The sequence below is a fragment of the Amblyomma americanum genome, chromosome 3 (assembly GCF_052857255.1).
Source record: "Amblyomma americanum isolate KBUSLIRL-KWMA chromosome 3, ASM5285725v1, whole genome shotgun sequence".
Lineage (NCBI taxonomy): Eukaryota > Metazoa > Arthropoda > Arachnida > Ixodida > Ixodidae > Amblyomma > Amblyomma americanum.
In genome coordinates, this window is record NC_135499.1 from 159106721 (window position 1) to 159122794 (window position 16074).

General features: G+C 52.0%; 1 protein-coding gene across 3 annotated transcripts in view; it reads right to left on the minus strand.

Annotated features, from left to right (window-relative positions):
* Sema1a (semaphorin 1a) overlaps nt 1–9306 on the minus strand; it is a 133386-nt gene extending 124080 nt beyond the window's left edge. For all 3 annotated transcript variants that reach the window (XM_077658546.1, XM_077658544.1, XM_077658545.1), the window contains exon 1: nt 8982–9306. The gene's annotated coding sequence lies outside the window, so the exon portion shown is untranslated. The remainder of the gene's footprint in view (nt 1–8981) is intronic.
* Nucleotides 9307–16074: the final 6768 nt, after the last annotated feature.

The following is a 16074-nucleotide window of genomic DNA, read 5'->3' on the forward strand; positions in this document are numbered from 1 at the left end:
CAGTTTTTTCGACGTCGAAGACATTCACCGCCCGTTAATGCCCCCTCTGCACTTGAACAGAATTATTTTTTTCTTTTTTTGTGCGCGTATTAGGTCGCCTCGGGCATTTTATGAAAGCATTCATCGTTTTCAGTCGCTGTACTAACGCGCGTACGGGTGTTTTTCTAGTAATGTTTGTGATGACATCGCTGCGCCACGCGAAGCATCGCCCCTGGCACGGAGGAAGGAAAGCTTAGGAGAGGCCCACGCTATCCGAGCTGCACGCCAAAGTGTGTGTCGGAAATCACCTGTTAGCGAGAATGCACTAATCCGGAGCTTCAGAGCTAAGCAAAATCGTCTCTTGACTATTATGTCCTAGAAGCTCCAGCGCTCCGTTCCACGGCACTGCCCGCTCATCGTCTCCTATGTAGCACATATCCGTACTTTCGCGTCGATTCGAATGTAGTAAACATTCTCTTCATTTTTTTTTTCGCAAGGACTACTGGGAGTCTTTGGCTGCGCCAATAGTAACGCTGGGCGCAGAGGCGTCGTCTGTCGCATTGTCTGCTGCGCATGCGTGCTGAGACGGCGGCCAAACATATATCGAGGGTTAGCCCTCACGGTCGGCTTCAAAAAAAGTGAAGTAACGGTCTCTCCTAAATTCTTCCCTTCCTCCATAGCCCCTGTAAACGGACTGAGTTTCGATTTCGGCTTTGCTGTTTTCGCTCTTTCAAAACAGTCCCACTCTGTATTTTGAAAAACGGTTTGTTGTGACGGGGAAGGGGACTATAAAGAATGTGGCGTGACTTCCAACTTGAAATGTTCGAAAAACCCCGAGTTGCCCTTTCAGTAGGCATTATGTTCGGCTGGTTGCCTTCACACACAGACAGAGGTGTAGGCACAGAGAGAGCGAAGGAAGAGTGATCATGAGAGTCGGAGCACATCGCGTATGTGGGCGCAAGTACCAGCAGATATGAAGCGAGGGCAGTTCGAGCATTATCGCCGCTTCGACCGCCGACCAACATCGCCGCCGAAACACAGCATGTATGCCAATGGGGGAAAAAAAACGGCCCTCAAAAAATTAAAACCGGCGGTCGAGACATACGACGAACTTCTCACCTTGAAGGGAAAGCTTTGCGCTTAGCACTGACCCCGCAGGGAGCGACCACATTTTGTTCTCTTGCACCTGACCTAAAATGTGACTGTATCCGTCCGTTTAATCGATACGCGGCGAGCTTCCGAGCGCCTAAGTAAGCACTTAACGCTGTTCTTCTGTTCAGTCACTATCTCTCACTATTTCTTTTTTCTATTAGTTTCTAGCAAATGGCGAGGAAAACAGAGGACACTGTCGCGCGAATCTCGAGGATAAATCGGAGACACTAGAGGCAGGCGCCACAAACGCAGACAGGGCTCGTTTGTCACGAACTTTCCTGCAAGGGCGACACCGGAGCGGTACAACACCGTGTACGCCACACACCGGCCTTGTAAAGCTCGGAACACATTCGCTGCTGCAGAGAACCGGCGGCCAAGCGCTTCTAACGGAGCAGCTCCCGCCAAGAGGGAGATACAGCAGAGAAAGACACGGCTGCCGCTGCCGCGATACTACGACACAGAACGACGCAACACGCGATAGTACCAGTGAGTGAGCGAGTGTGTGTGTTTGTGAGCGCACAGTGCACTCCGGGGACCCGCAGATGCGTGATGGATAAACGGATGATGGATGGCAGTGCGACCAACACACACGGGCCGACATCGCTCTCGGAGCTGCCACTTCGGCAGCGCGCGCGATGCCTCCGCCCCCTCCCCGTAGCCCCCCGGTTCATTCTCTTCCCGACGCTTCGCCGCTACACGAATTCGGCGTCCGGCAATCGCCCGCCGCGCGCTGGCCTAGCCCCAGAAATCTGTGCCCCGTCGTTTTGTATTTATTTTATTTTTTGCGAAACATCGCCAGACATCGATCGTACCGCCGACGGGATGAGTGAAGAGCGGGGAGACATAGATACACCAATAAAACAAATAAGAAAACCAAGTGAGGAGGAACGCGCCAAGGAAACGAAACGGCCGCGCACTCTCTTTATCGAGCACCCGTATAATTGGTCTCCGACAGGACTCCGCTGTTATGGCACTCGCCGGGTACGCGTCGCTATTCCGGCCTATAGTGGAATGCGCGTCCCCGGTCGTTGCGCAATCGCGGCGATGCGACCTCGGAATAGTGGCGCGTATCCCTCAACGGGGCGCGGCACACGACACGGGTGCACGCTGCCGCCTCTTCTATGCTGGCTTCTCCAAGAAGGCGCCTGGTACCGACTACTATAGAGATAGCAGAAAGGTCAGCCAAAGCAATTGGCGACGACCGTGCATGCAGGCAGCACCCGAGTCGTTAGGCGGGTGCACTGATCCCACTGAAACGGGACGCGTCAAGAGCGCCTACTAAAGCCCTGCCTGCCTCCGCTCACTGAGCGAGCGACAAATAAATAACGGACCGCGCAATAACACGGAAGGAAATAAGAAGGAATGACACGACAGACGGCCGGAAATGGGGCTTAACTGCCTGCCGTCTCCGGCACTCATCTGCTGAATAGATCCGAGACGTCAAACTAAACAGCCCAACTTTTTTCTGCCAGAGAGAGACCCCATATATACGGCAAGTGCTGTTAAGACTGTTTCCACATCGCGCGCGCGGAAGGTTGGAGTCGAGGCTGGAGGTGTCGCGGAGGGGTAGCAGACATGGGGGAAGGGGCCCATACGTCCCTGTCTTTTCCATTGAGTGCGTCTGCGCTGGCGCTGCTGCTGGTTACGAGGGAAGCGGGCACAAAAATAAGAGAGTAAAACGACAGTACAGACACGAATGCGCGGAGGAGAACGGTTTCTGCTGCGTGTCAAACAGCCGCACAGGCAGCTGCAGCGCTCAGGAAGATGTAGGAAGGAGGAGGCCTTTTTACGAGTTCTCCCGAGTTCCGCTTTCGGCACGCGCCGCCGCGGAGCGCGCGCGCATCCGTTTCTGCTCTTCTCTATTCAAATATTCCTGGGAAGACACAGAAGCACGGGCGAGTTCCTTTTTTTCGGGAAGGCTTCGCGGCGACCGAGATCCGTGCGTTAGACCGACCCGATGGGTCGTGCTCGTTATAAACCGCGCCTTCTGGGGGATCCAGAATTTTGTACGACGAGCTGGAAACGGCATCACGTAAGACGACAAGAAGCCCGCATGGAGGGGGGAAGCAGGTGGGGTGACGATGGGATGGAAAGGAGGGTCGCGACCCCGAATCCATGCCATGTGCGTGGCTCCCAGCGGCAGAGGGCCGACCGATGCACCAGCAACTAGTTGTCAGCACAATACGAACCCATCCATCAGCGACGGCCAAGTAAGCAGGCATTCAAGGACGCTGCTCCACCAATAGCAGCCAGCGCGCGTTTTTCTTTTAGCGCCCTTCCTCTCTCTGCCTCTCCTCCTCTCCAGTGCCACTTCCTTAATGTCTCTCTCTCGCCGTTCGTGCGCCTTTTAACCGGGCGCTGGGCGGGCCGGCCCCGATGCTGACATCTGTTTTCCGTCCGTTTACTCGGCGGCCGTAATTCACGGCCAGGGGGGCTTCTTTCTCTCCCCGCGGGAAGTGGCGAGGGCAGTGACCCCTGCGCTGCAAGCGCGTGCGTGACACGCGCGGACCACCCGAACGTTCTCACGTCATCGCCTCCCCGAGAGGCCGAGGCTGGCCAATAGGTCTGGGAACCCACGAAAGAACTCCGAAGAGATATGCCAGCTTGGCCGACGAGATCGGAACAGGGACCTCCATCAGAGAAGAGACGCAACGACTGGGAGGGAGTCGACTGGTCAATGCAACTTTTGCAACAGGCCGCTTCGCTACACTCGACACAAATACGCCTATACATGGGAGTAAGTTGCTGTCCTCTAGCGCAAGAGGGCGCTACAGGACAGCAGCTTACTCCCTTTTTACTCCGCGATAGGCACCACCGGATGACGTCACCTTTGCGATGTGTAGCCAGCACCCATGAGACGTTCCACGAGACCCTGAATGGGTCATATCTGCCGGTCGACGCGAGAAGACTAGACCGAACTTCATAACTTTGAGTCGGAAATCTACACAGGGGGCCGGAAATGAGTCTTTGACGCGCGACTCAGCGACAATCTCTTGACAGTTTCCGCCGGGGGTGTGCGTACGCTTCCTCAGATTGGCGGTGTGCACTGACTCACGCCAGCAGCTGCCAATTGAAGGCTATTAAACGAACCACGAATCGGCTAAAGGAACACGAAGTGCGGTGCCCACAGCTGCACGATACGCAGCGTTGCCGTCATATCTTGGCTTTATCCTTAACCGCGCGACCCGACGGGGCAAGGAACGCGAGCGCAATACGCGCGAAGCGAAGGGACGTTCATCTCGTAAGCTGGTCGCGTATGCCAAGTGCGCGGACCGGGATGAACGCGATCAGAGAGAGAGAGACAGCGAATGTGTTGTGCAACTTAAGCAGGCGATTGAAGGAACCGTTGCAGGGCAGAGGGAACAGGGGCCGTTGCAATATGCCCATGCTAAGCGCCAGCACATGCGCTACGCTGCCTGAATGCCAGCACATTCAACAAGCGCCGAATACATGCCGCAACCATTATTCATGAGACCCTGCACTGGGAGGGGGGACTGATTCTTAATAACTTCTTCGATAAGGTTACTCAACGTTACTGCACTGTGAGCGCGGTATAGGCCCTCCAAGAGACACACAAAACTACACAGATACCAGTGGTCGCACGCAACATGTCCGCCGTTTCAACACTCCCCAGCCTCGATTAAATACAATCAGCGTAGTCTCGTGCCTCGATCTAACACTGTGTCCTAAGAGGGCCGCCTTACGAATACGTCGCTGCTGTCGATATCGATTCGACTTTAATCAGTTTCTTTTTTCAATCCGGAGAATTATAATTAAAAAAAAACGCGTTTCAGCTCCGTGTTTCGTTCTTCGATTTTCGCTCCGATATCAGCGCGCAGATGACGCTTACCGCGGAAAGTAGTAAGCGCGCAAAAATAATCCTGCGCCAAATTTCCTCACCGCACTATTCCTTCTCATCACCAACCGCGCGTAACGTGTTGCGAATATCGAAAACTATTTCCGGAGGCGGACGAAGCGGTTATCCCGTCACCAGCGACATGTTCACTAGCCCCCGCCAAGTTCCGTCGAAAGCTACCGAGGCAGAAAATTAAGAGACGATCGGTCGGCGCCCCAAAAAAATAATAATAAATAAATAACGGCTAAGCTGGAGAGCAGCGATCGAGCGCTGCACAACAGACATGTTTTACGAAACGGCGAGCGCTTCAAATCCATTCCCCAGGGCCCGCGCTTGCGTCACGACGAATTCGGTGTCCAGGTCCCGATTGCGGCGAACGTGTATAACGCAACGCAGTAATCAACAGAGATGTTCCTCTACGAACGTAATGAGCCAGTGCGCCCGACGGCGCAGCAACGACCTGGCAGACGTTTTCGGGCGCTAATAGACTGCTCGACTTCGTTCAGCCGTGATGACTGAATGAAAAAATAAAAAAAGCATGTATTTGCCGAAATCACGTCACGTTCTCCTGTGAACTCGCACTGCACAATTTGCCCACTGAAGGACAGCTAGGCAAACTCATTACCGAAGGCTGCACAATCCGGCTATCAAGACTAATTGAATCGAACAGCTCATTCATAAAGTGGCCTTGAACTCTCCCCCGTAGGCGCCTTACATTATTTTTTTTTAGCCAAAGCGCCTATAAGACTGTTTTGGGCTACTGTCGGTTTCAGTACGGCTTGCACAGGCAGGCTAAACGTCGCTCTTATTATGAAAAACTCGGAGACAGCACAAAATTCGATGTAAGCGGTATTTCGATACAAGCGGGAAACCGTGAAAGTACAAGCGACGCTGTCCTGTGTCGGAACAAGATACCTGCTTACTCCGGTAAGTGATTGCTGCCAATTAAACGACATTCACACACAGTCGTCACCATCGTCGTCAACAGCACACACATCGCGGACATTGCAAAAACGAATGTTTCTTCCAAACCTTCTTCAGCCGTCACTGGTAAGCCTAATTCCACTGCTTCCCTCTGTACGTGTGGTCGTTTCATGCCCGAAAGTTTGTGCAGTAAGAATAACGTTTTCCCTAACATGCTTTACAAAACGGCGAAGGACTAGCGCACAAACCGTATACATATTACAAGCCAGCCTCTTTTGGAGGCAACTATAATTTCAACTCATTATATAATAAGGCCTACCAGCGCCGGTGTCTTGTCTCAGAGTACCTTTTTTTCTCAGAGTACCTTTTTGAAACACATATGAGGCGCATACAAGTGCGACGCCGCTTTTCAGGCGCAGCCGCACAGTTCTAAGACTTTATTAATAAGCTTCGCAGCAGTGACAGAACTGGTCTACTTCCGAGTACCGCTGACCCCACTGATATCGAGACAAGGCTCGTCAAAGGATGGTGACGCTGCGATCACTCTCAAGCGATTCGAGGAATGCGAGCTTACGCGTACTCGATTACGGTAGACATTTCTCAGCAGTCCCACAGCGTACGCAAATAAGCACCACGAACAATTAATGCCCAAACATGACATTAAACGCCGGTCTCCGTGGAACGACAGCGCAGCAGTGAATACCAAATTAGCGTGACGATCGAACTAGGGGACGACTTTGTCACAAATCCTACTCTCAACCAAAACCAAACCAATTCACTGCTCACTAAGCGGCTTTTTAGCAGGTGCCTCTGGAGATACGCCCACTTTCCTTGCATCGGCGATCGGTACTGGCTTTCCTGGCAGCTAGATATCCGCTTGTTAGCAAGCGCCAATTAGTTGCAAATGTACATCTTGTCCTGTGAATGCACGACTGCCACGCCTCACACACTGATAAAAATCAGCAAACGATGCGGCACTACCCATCAAATGTGGTCCGAAAAATAGCGGCAGATTCGTAGCAAGTTTCTTGCGAGTGACCACTGAGAAGTCAGTTTTATAGGAGACAGCGTTCTCTGCGTCAGTTAAAACCCTCTGTTGAAACATATCGGGCTTGGCAAGCTCCAATCGGAAAATTTTGAACTCTACTACTCTAATTGCTACTGATCCGGAGTTCCCGGGTTCGAACCCGACCGCGGCGGCTGCGTTTTTATGGATGAAAAACGCTAAGGCGCCCGTGTGCTGTGCGATGTCAGTGCACGTTAAAGATCCCCAGGTGGTCGAAATCATTCCGGAGCCCTCCACTACGGCACCTTCTTCCTTTCCTCGTTCACTCCCTCCCTTATCCCTTCCCTTACGGTGCGGTTCAGGTGTCCAACGATATATGAGATAGATACTGCACCATTTCCTTTCCCCAAAAAACCAATTATTATTATTACTACTATAATTCGGCACTACGAATCCGCACGCAGACCTGTAAGAAACAAGCCGGTCTTCGATCGACGTTAAATCTTCCATGGAAGCGTGTCAAATGTGCGCCGAAGTAATCCAGACAACAAACACGACGGAAGGCCTTGGAAAGCTGGCCTAACCATTTGTGATGAAGCGCGCATAATATGCTCGCGGAACGACCCGTTTGACACACATGCATGTGAATTGCGCCCCTCGCAGGCAATCGAGTGCGAGATGCTTCAGCGCAACAAGCTTGGTCGGACAGTTCCTCGTGCGAGCTCCGTCCCTTACAATCGATAGTACTCGCAGATAACCACTTCCGCCTCGTGTTTTATTCATTGCAGACGAGTTCGCCTGCATAGCAGACACCGTGAGATCGTCCGCCTTAAGTAACCTCTTTCACCAACGGCACATTACTGCCAAGTTTCACTCAGAAACTTTCCTCCGGGGATGCTTGCAGTTGAATAACACAACATTCAATTAATGTCGATAACCTTTAATAAGTCACTTCTCTTCCGTGACAGCCACCAAACGTTGCACCTTTCTTTTAGACGGCTCCACTCAGTCACTCTTCACAAATAGCCGTAGTTGTGGCTTCCCCACCGTGAATTATGCATCCAGTGGAACGAAATCATGTCATCGCTATGAAGGTTATGTTGCCAATTTCCAGTAAAGACGAACTGGTCAAGCTTAAAAGGAAAAAGACAACATAAAAGTGATAGGTGCAACAGCAGTCACTGTCATTAAGAGAGCAGCACCCAACAGTACAATAACCTTCATCTGACAGGCAGCAAGCCGCGCGGGATAGCAGACGACAACCGCGCTCGCACGAAGGGGGGCTGGGCGGGGCACTGGGCTCACAAAAGGCATCTCGCCTCGGTGCTTGGCGACGTTCAAGACTACGGAGGGAGCCTAAAGATGGGTGTGGCCAGCTGGGGTCGCCGGCATGACGAGAGGAAGAGCCACTTTAACGGGAAACGAGGTCCCGATGCAAGTCGCCCACAAAACTCGGTCGTGCGCGGCGGATCTTTGCGCTCTCCCGCTCAATTTTCATCCGATAACACGGGCATCGGAGGAGTGCTCCTCATCATCTTGACAGTTACCGCAATCGTGGAAAAGGAACAAAGTTGGCCTGCCTGCCATATAGTGGTTTCTGCTTAGCTGTTACGCGCTGTGTGAGGGAAGGGCACTGGATCGCACAACTGGATGGGACTTGGCTACCACCAGCGCAAGATGACGTTGACGACGCGCAGTTTCTCCCGGGCGCTCCAATGGACGGCTCGGCGGCAGAAACAAACGAGATACCGCGGCTGGCGGTTTCCTGCTGGACGCTTGTTTCTAGTGGCCGCCGACGAGGGCAAGGGAGCCAAGGCGCGCTCGGGACATGGCCAGATGAGGCCCTCGCCCCCTAGGAGGTCTCCTCCCAACGACAGGAGCAGCGCGCTATTCTAGTCTCGGCGAGTCGCGGTCCAAGCTCAAAAGTGCCGCGGCGGTGGCAGCATCAGACACAACATTGGCACATGCATCCGTGACTCATTCGTCTGTCTACGGACGCTCTGGAAGCCGAGAACGCTTTTGACACGCCGGTCGCGAGCGGTGCGGAGAAGCTGTTAGGCTTACCTCGAAGCGAACTCAAGGGGGCCTCGGGAGGGGTGTTGTTGAACGCAGAGCCGCGCACGCAGCTACACAATACACTTGAGAGCCCGCGACGTGTAAATCCAACAGGCACAGCCGTTCACCAAGCACCGAATCCCACAGGCACACACAGCACGATCGCTCGCGTCGACCAGGCAAAGGGACCGATAACCCCAAAACAATCTGTTTATCCAGAAGCCAACGCCATCGCCACAACGCCGCTCGCTGCCAGCGGCACAACGAACGTATACAACGGCCAAGCGAGTTCCCGATGAGTCGCTCGCCGCGGCCGCCTGCTACCTCTGCAATCCTCCTCTCAGGAACGCCACCGCGATTGGCCCGGACAAAGCCCACGTGACCAGCCCCGCGCGCAGGCGCGTTGCGGACCGGCGCGGAAAGAAGAGAGAGAGGAGAGGCGACGCGCGAGAGCGAGCAGACGAAAAATGGCCGACCTTACCGCTCCTCCAGCGGAAGAAGAAAAGCGCGCGCGGCTTTTATTTTCGGCCCCAGTCGGAAGCCCCCCACTTGGAGCAGCGCAATAATTAGCGAAGACGCTGGTGTCAGAGGGCTTAATTGCTTTTGTCATTCGGCTGTGCTCGCGTTGCGGCTGGCTTCGATCGCTTTTGACGAACGTCCGGCACGAGCTGGCGAGCGAGGCAAGCGCGCTTCGCTGCTTGCTTGCTTGTGCTGTTGGAGCTGCTTATACTGGCGGGCAGCTGCCCGGGTCACTGGGCTCTCTCCCCTGCTCGGCGTTCCTGCCTAGGTCGATCGATTGGGCCGCCGGATTAGTTAGGAGAGCGAAGGCCCGCGCGCGAACAACTGAGCATCGCGGGCTGTTGGCGCGCGACCGAGAGCGATCGCTTGGCTCGCGCGCCAGCCAAGCTGCTGGCGCTCGCGGAAAAGTCGCCGGGAGAAGTTGAGCGGCGGCGCGGAATCTTTGATGACGTCGAAGGAGGGAGTGGGAAGCTCAGCGAGGGGCTCCCCCTCCTAATCGATTTCCAATTGTCTTCCCTCGCACTTTCGACGGGACGGAACAAGGTGATGTATGCGCGTTGTTTGATGCCGTGGAAGTCTTCCTGACTAGAGATAACTCGCCGTTTCATCGACGGAACGCAGGGAACAGATGAAAACAAACGCACGAAGGATACGCTCCTGCTTATGTCTCTGACGCATGAAAAAGTTCTTCCAGTTGAGATAACATTGAAATATGGCGTTAAATGTGTAGTATATGACGCAGTGCGTCCCGGCCCTCTTCACGATGCAGACTCCGAAATGCGCGTCTATAACTTCCGATCGATTTATGAGCCCAAAGCAGATTTATTAAGCAAAATCAAAGTCACAGAAGCGCTGGTCTTCGGAGCTGCACTGTCATTACGAAGAAAGGAGAAATAAAAAAGCCTGAGCTTTGCGCGGACACTGGTACTAGCATGTGCTCCTGCTTTTGTCGAGTTCGTGACATTATGTTGACTTCAGGGCCTTTCCAATCTCTCCACTAGCCGGTGAGATATCGCACTTAGTTCAGATTTTACATAATTTTGGGTGCTTTATGCCTTTATGACTCCCTCATTTAAGATGTCTGAAGACGCACTACGCAAAACACTGACGTAATTGAGTTATATAATATATATATATATATATATATATATATATATATATATATATATATATATATATAACAGCGGATAGGAAGGCACTAAGAACTAAGAGTAGTTACATACTTATAGAGTAGAGGGATACACGTGTTTAAAAACAGAAGGTATTACTGACGTTTCGACTGTGAACCAGTCCTCATCTGGTGCCCAGTCGTAACGTCAGTAAACCCTTTGGTTTTTAATCGTCGGCCAGTCCACAGTATGTATACATATATACCCAAAAGTTACCGATAACTGAGTTTCAATACAAAATCACCGTAAATGATTTGTTTTATCGAAGATAAATGTGGCCAGCGTTTTACTTAGCAGACTTAGAGCCATTCTGGAAGTTGGCTTTCCCCCACTGGGACTGCGTTAGAGGAGAGGCGCAGCTCCTCTCTAGGGCGAGGCGCCATACGTGATCTGAAATGTGACTGGCGATTATAATTGTCCAGTCAGTGAGCTAATCAGTCACGTGCTCTTGCCCGTCACCGCTTCGATTTTCGCGCTATCAAACTTTGGGCAGAGGCAGTTACTGCCACCTTTGGTGTGTCTTAGATCGTGATTTGCCGGCTCTGTTATAGTTAAGCTCCTATGATACTCGCAGACTTTTTTCTCTCTGTCTCTGTGTGTGTGCGTGCGTGCGTGTGTGTGTGTGAGAGAGAGAGAGGAAGTAGGCAGAGGGAGGTTGCCGTTGTCAGATGGAAAGAAAATTTGTCACACCTAAGCGCCGTCTTCCATTTACACATAATTCATCAACCCATACCTGGTACATGTGCTCCATGTGTACCGTATGAGACTGCGATACACAAACCCGTTTCCAGATCGTTCCGTCAACCAGTTCGTTCTCTTGCACGTGGAGTGCCTGTACAGCCCCCGTCAAAAGTAAACAGCCCAAAGGGTTCGCTTTTAAACTGTTAAGCGCGGCTCCTTAGCGCAAAGCTTGGGAGGATTGAGGACGCGAAGCCATTCCTCTTTCGAGAGATTACGGTCGCTGAAGATGCATTACGAGGCAGGCTGCAGGCCTCGCAAGCAAACCCCTTGGACTGTACATTTTTGAAGTTGACTGTACGTGCACTCCGCAAGCAAGTGAACGAACTGGTTGACGGCACGACCTGGCAACAAATTTAGGTGTCGCAGTCTGGTACCGTACGCGTGGAAGCTAGGACAGGCTACCTACACGACAGAGGAGGGAATCGGGAAGACGACACTGCGAGATTTGTTTTACTTATTTACAGGTTAAGAGACAGTCACTTGTCATCTGTCTCGTTAAATAGAAGAGTGCCTAGTCCTGAGATGCCTATCTGGAGAGTCAAGTGCGGTCACTATATAGTCCTGTCATGTGGTCGCTCGTTGTATCTTAAGGAACCGTCCACAGCAAGGGACATCACATTCACAACCTTGCAGCTCTTCCCGTGGAGAGGGCGATGCTGCCACAGCAATGCCAGGGTCCGGCCTGAAGTCTGGCTGATGACAGAGGCCGTTAAGAAAACCCCGCCGCCACTGCCGCAAAGGCCTGTATTTTCAAGCAGTAGCGCTGTGGGAGCGGACTCGACGCGGTCGGTCTGCAGCTAAGGGGAAGATGGGAGGGAGTCTTTCAAGCATTGTACAGGGAAGAGTCCCTACAATGCCCGCACTACACCAAACACATGCACTGCAGCAGTGGATGCCTCACGTTGGCTGGAGCCAGTAGTTAGTCGCGAGCACTGGCCTTGCCGGGGCCGTTCGCTGAAAATGTCCGCCGACAAAGAGGGTACAGTGTGGACCCACTCACCTTAAATGGCGGTAAAGGGAGGCCACCTCCCCACCGGCGTGAATATAGCCTGGCCCATTCACAAGCTGTTGTGTCCACTCGCTGAAGTTGCTCGTCGGCGAAGTGGGGAATGTCCCCCTTCTGTCTGTGCACAAAGACGAAAGGGTGCCGCCGACGCTTCCGCGGACCAGTTGGCACCACGACGCTGCATCCCTGATCCTAGGCTATGGATCGGTCCGGCGTGATCTTGCTGAATATTGCTGTAGATCTGAGATCCCTTGTGGGTCTCGTAATGACAAGAAATTGGTTTGGTTTGGTTTGGTTTATGGGGGTTTAACGTGCCAAAGCGACTCAGGCTATGAGAGACGCCGTAGTGGAAAGCTCCGGGAATTTCGACCACCTGGGGTTCTTTGACGTGCACTGACATCGCACAGTACACGGGCCTCTAGCATTCCGCCTCCATCGAAATTCGACCGCCGCGGCCGGAATCGAATCCGCGTCTTTCGGGCCAGCAGCCGAGCGCCATAACCACTCAGCCACCGCGGCGGCCTTGATAAAAAATTACATCATTTCAATCTGGCTGGGCGTTACATTCACCCCTAATCTGTCGACGCCTGTAATATACCCACCTCAATGTCGATTCAATAAATAAATAAATCGATGACCAATCGGTCGGTCAATGAATGCGCCGATTCAATAATAAGTGCAGTTTCTTCTCGAATTTTCAGCGCATGCGGCACAAACGGCTACTGCCGAAAAATTATTTTAAACTTATAAAATATAGAGCAGGACATAAACGGTGGCTGTTTATGCACCTGTACAGTAGACGCGAGAAAAAAATCCGAGAGAGAACCGCACACGAAACCCAGAGTCCATAGGGCTGAGTTCCCAATGGTATAGTGCAGGGGTGCATAATATTCCAGATTTTCGAATAGCGAATCTAATATCCTTCTATTTGATTCGCAGAAGAATAAAATAGTGCGCATTCTAAATTATATGAAACTATTCGAATATACTAAATAGTTTTCGGATAAGTGGTACGTAGAAACGCTGTAGTCTTCTGCGACGACTGTTGCGAAAACAGCGCCCACTTTGACGGTGCACAGCTGCGGCCGAAATCGGTCACGTGGACAAGGAGGTCCCTATTCTGTAATTGTACATAGTGTATATTGCCTCCCTACCCCTATCCTTTCTTACTATAGCTACCCCTTTCCTTCCCTCTCCCTGTCCTTTTATTCCGGCTATTCGCAGCTCAGGTGCTTCAGGTTTAGATGGAAAATGCCGCGGTTCCAAACATCTTTTCGTTCCATTGCTATTTTATTAATATCCACTAACAACAAGAAGGTCCAGCGCAGCGATGCGGTGCGTTCGTATACGGCAGCGTTAATAATACTGGGCGACACAGCAAGGTTTAGTCAGGTTTAGCTAGCCAAGCCGCAATGCCCGATCTACAAAACCCTGGCTCATATAGCTCGCGCCTCTCTCATTTACCGAGATGTGGTGATATAGTTGATTCGCTGTTGCCAACAGGAGCAAAACATAATTTTCTTTGTTGGATCACATGACGGTTAATATGCCGACTCTGTTTCGCGTCCCCATGGTGGAGATCAGTCTTGCGTCTTTTGGCCCATACATTAGCTATAACTCCGCGAGTTACAGCGCTGTATCGCCGCCCCTAGCTCTTGCCTGTTTTCATTCGTAAGCCACAAGACTGAACCATATATTCTCACGAACATTGTAACCGTATTCGATTCGATTCCTCCACTAGTCGATTCGTGTTCGATTCGGTTTGAAAAAAAAGGGGGGTATTCGCACATCCCTGGTATCGTATTCTCATTTTACTCTATTTCTCTTTATCTCAAACTTGATTAAAAACAGACAAAAATTACATCTCCCCACTTGAAATAAAAAGTTCAGTCAGGAAAAAAAATCCCCAGGCCGTGTAGGTCCCGAACGAAGCCAGTAGTTCTGTTATTAGCCGCCGGATCGAGAACACATTTGTGGAGGTTAAAGTCAAACTCACGTTCTTTATTTAGTGGCAGTGAAATGATCTGATCGCTGAAAAACACGCCGCCTATGAGCCTAAATCTCTTCGCAAGCTTCCAATAGGAACTTTTGTCCCCGATAGTGCATCACTGCTACGTTTTCCTTATTGTAAATGAGCATTGGAGAAGAACATGTGCGTTTATTTCATTACTTTAACGCGACAGCGTTAACAGACCCATTCTCTACAAAATCCGATGTCGCCGTTGACGGCGTCGTGTTGTGAACATGACTCACGAGCATCACGAGCATGACTCTGGCAGGTGGTGTTCGGAGAGCAACCTAGGATGCAGGTGGGCCACCTAGGTCATGTTACCTTACGGGGTCATCACAACCTGCCCACCGGACAGTGAGCAAACTGCCCATTGTGGCAGGTGGCAGTTAATCATTGGTCGCTCGGGAGGATCAACCTGGGGCGCACAAGCCCCACCGCTGGGAGCACCTGCCATCGCAGGTGCTTCTTGCGATGGCAAAAGGAGATGTCGAAAAAGGAGGAGAGGGCGCAATCGTGTCTACTCTTAAGGCGAAGCTTAAGCGTCTTCCTATTTTTTTTTCTTTCTTTTATATGCGCGCGGTGGCGTTAACAAAGTAGAGAATAGAACGTCCCCGATGAAACTGCCGGATTGTGTGACGTAACGACCAGCTCTATGCGCTACGTACGCAATAGGATGCCTCGATGGCCACACCAGCGAGACACCCTAATGTAACTCTCTTCGTCCTCTACCGTCGCTGGTGACAGACCCGCACGGGGCCACGGAAACATCTGACCCACACTACTGGCAAGTCCAAGAGAACCAAATCCACGTCCCGTTGCTCCCCCCCCTTCCCCTCCCCCCCCCCCCCCCCCCCCCCCATTGGAATAAAGGAATAAGGGTGACGCAAGCCGATAAGCACTCCTGGAGCATCTCTCCCCACGGTTTGCACAGACAAGCACCGCCCCACACCAAGAGAAGGCTAAAGGGATTACGAACGAAATCCCGCGTCCAACGCATATATACGCGAAGCAATAAAACAAACGACTCAACAGAGGAATAATGTTGGGAGGGGGGGGGGGGGCACTTAGGCTCCGCCTTTAAGGATCGAGCGGTTCCTCTTGCCCACGCAGACACGAACACTGTTTTCCCTTTCACAATCAGAATCATTGTGTGAAACACCACACGACGTGCACCTTGGTCGAAAGTATTTAGGCCACAGCGTTCATTTGTAGTGCAATTAATGTTCCTTTAAGTCCCCGTTTAGTGGAGCAATCAAAGAATACGTCAAGCAGCAAGCTTATGTACCGCGGGAGGAAACCTCCTTCTAGCATTTCAGGGCCCTGTGCTCTTTAATTGTGCCGTAATGGCTCAATAATGCGGGTCAAAAGAGAAGCCTTTGGCCTGAAGACTTCTGACTAAGACTGTACATATAAAGCCCCGCTTTAACCGAGCCGTACGAACGAGCCTGCATGGCGCAGCGGTGGCGTGTCCGACTCGCACCCCGTGCGTCGCTGTACGCCGCTGGTGTGGCTGGCGCCATCTATGGGAGCCTCTAGTAATGGCTGTCTTTTCGACCAATCCCGATTTTTCCGTCACGCTGACGCCGACAACAACGACGGCACCGGCTTTTCTGCGACCTTGACGGGGCTCGCTGTCTTGTAAAAATCCGCCAGCAA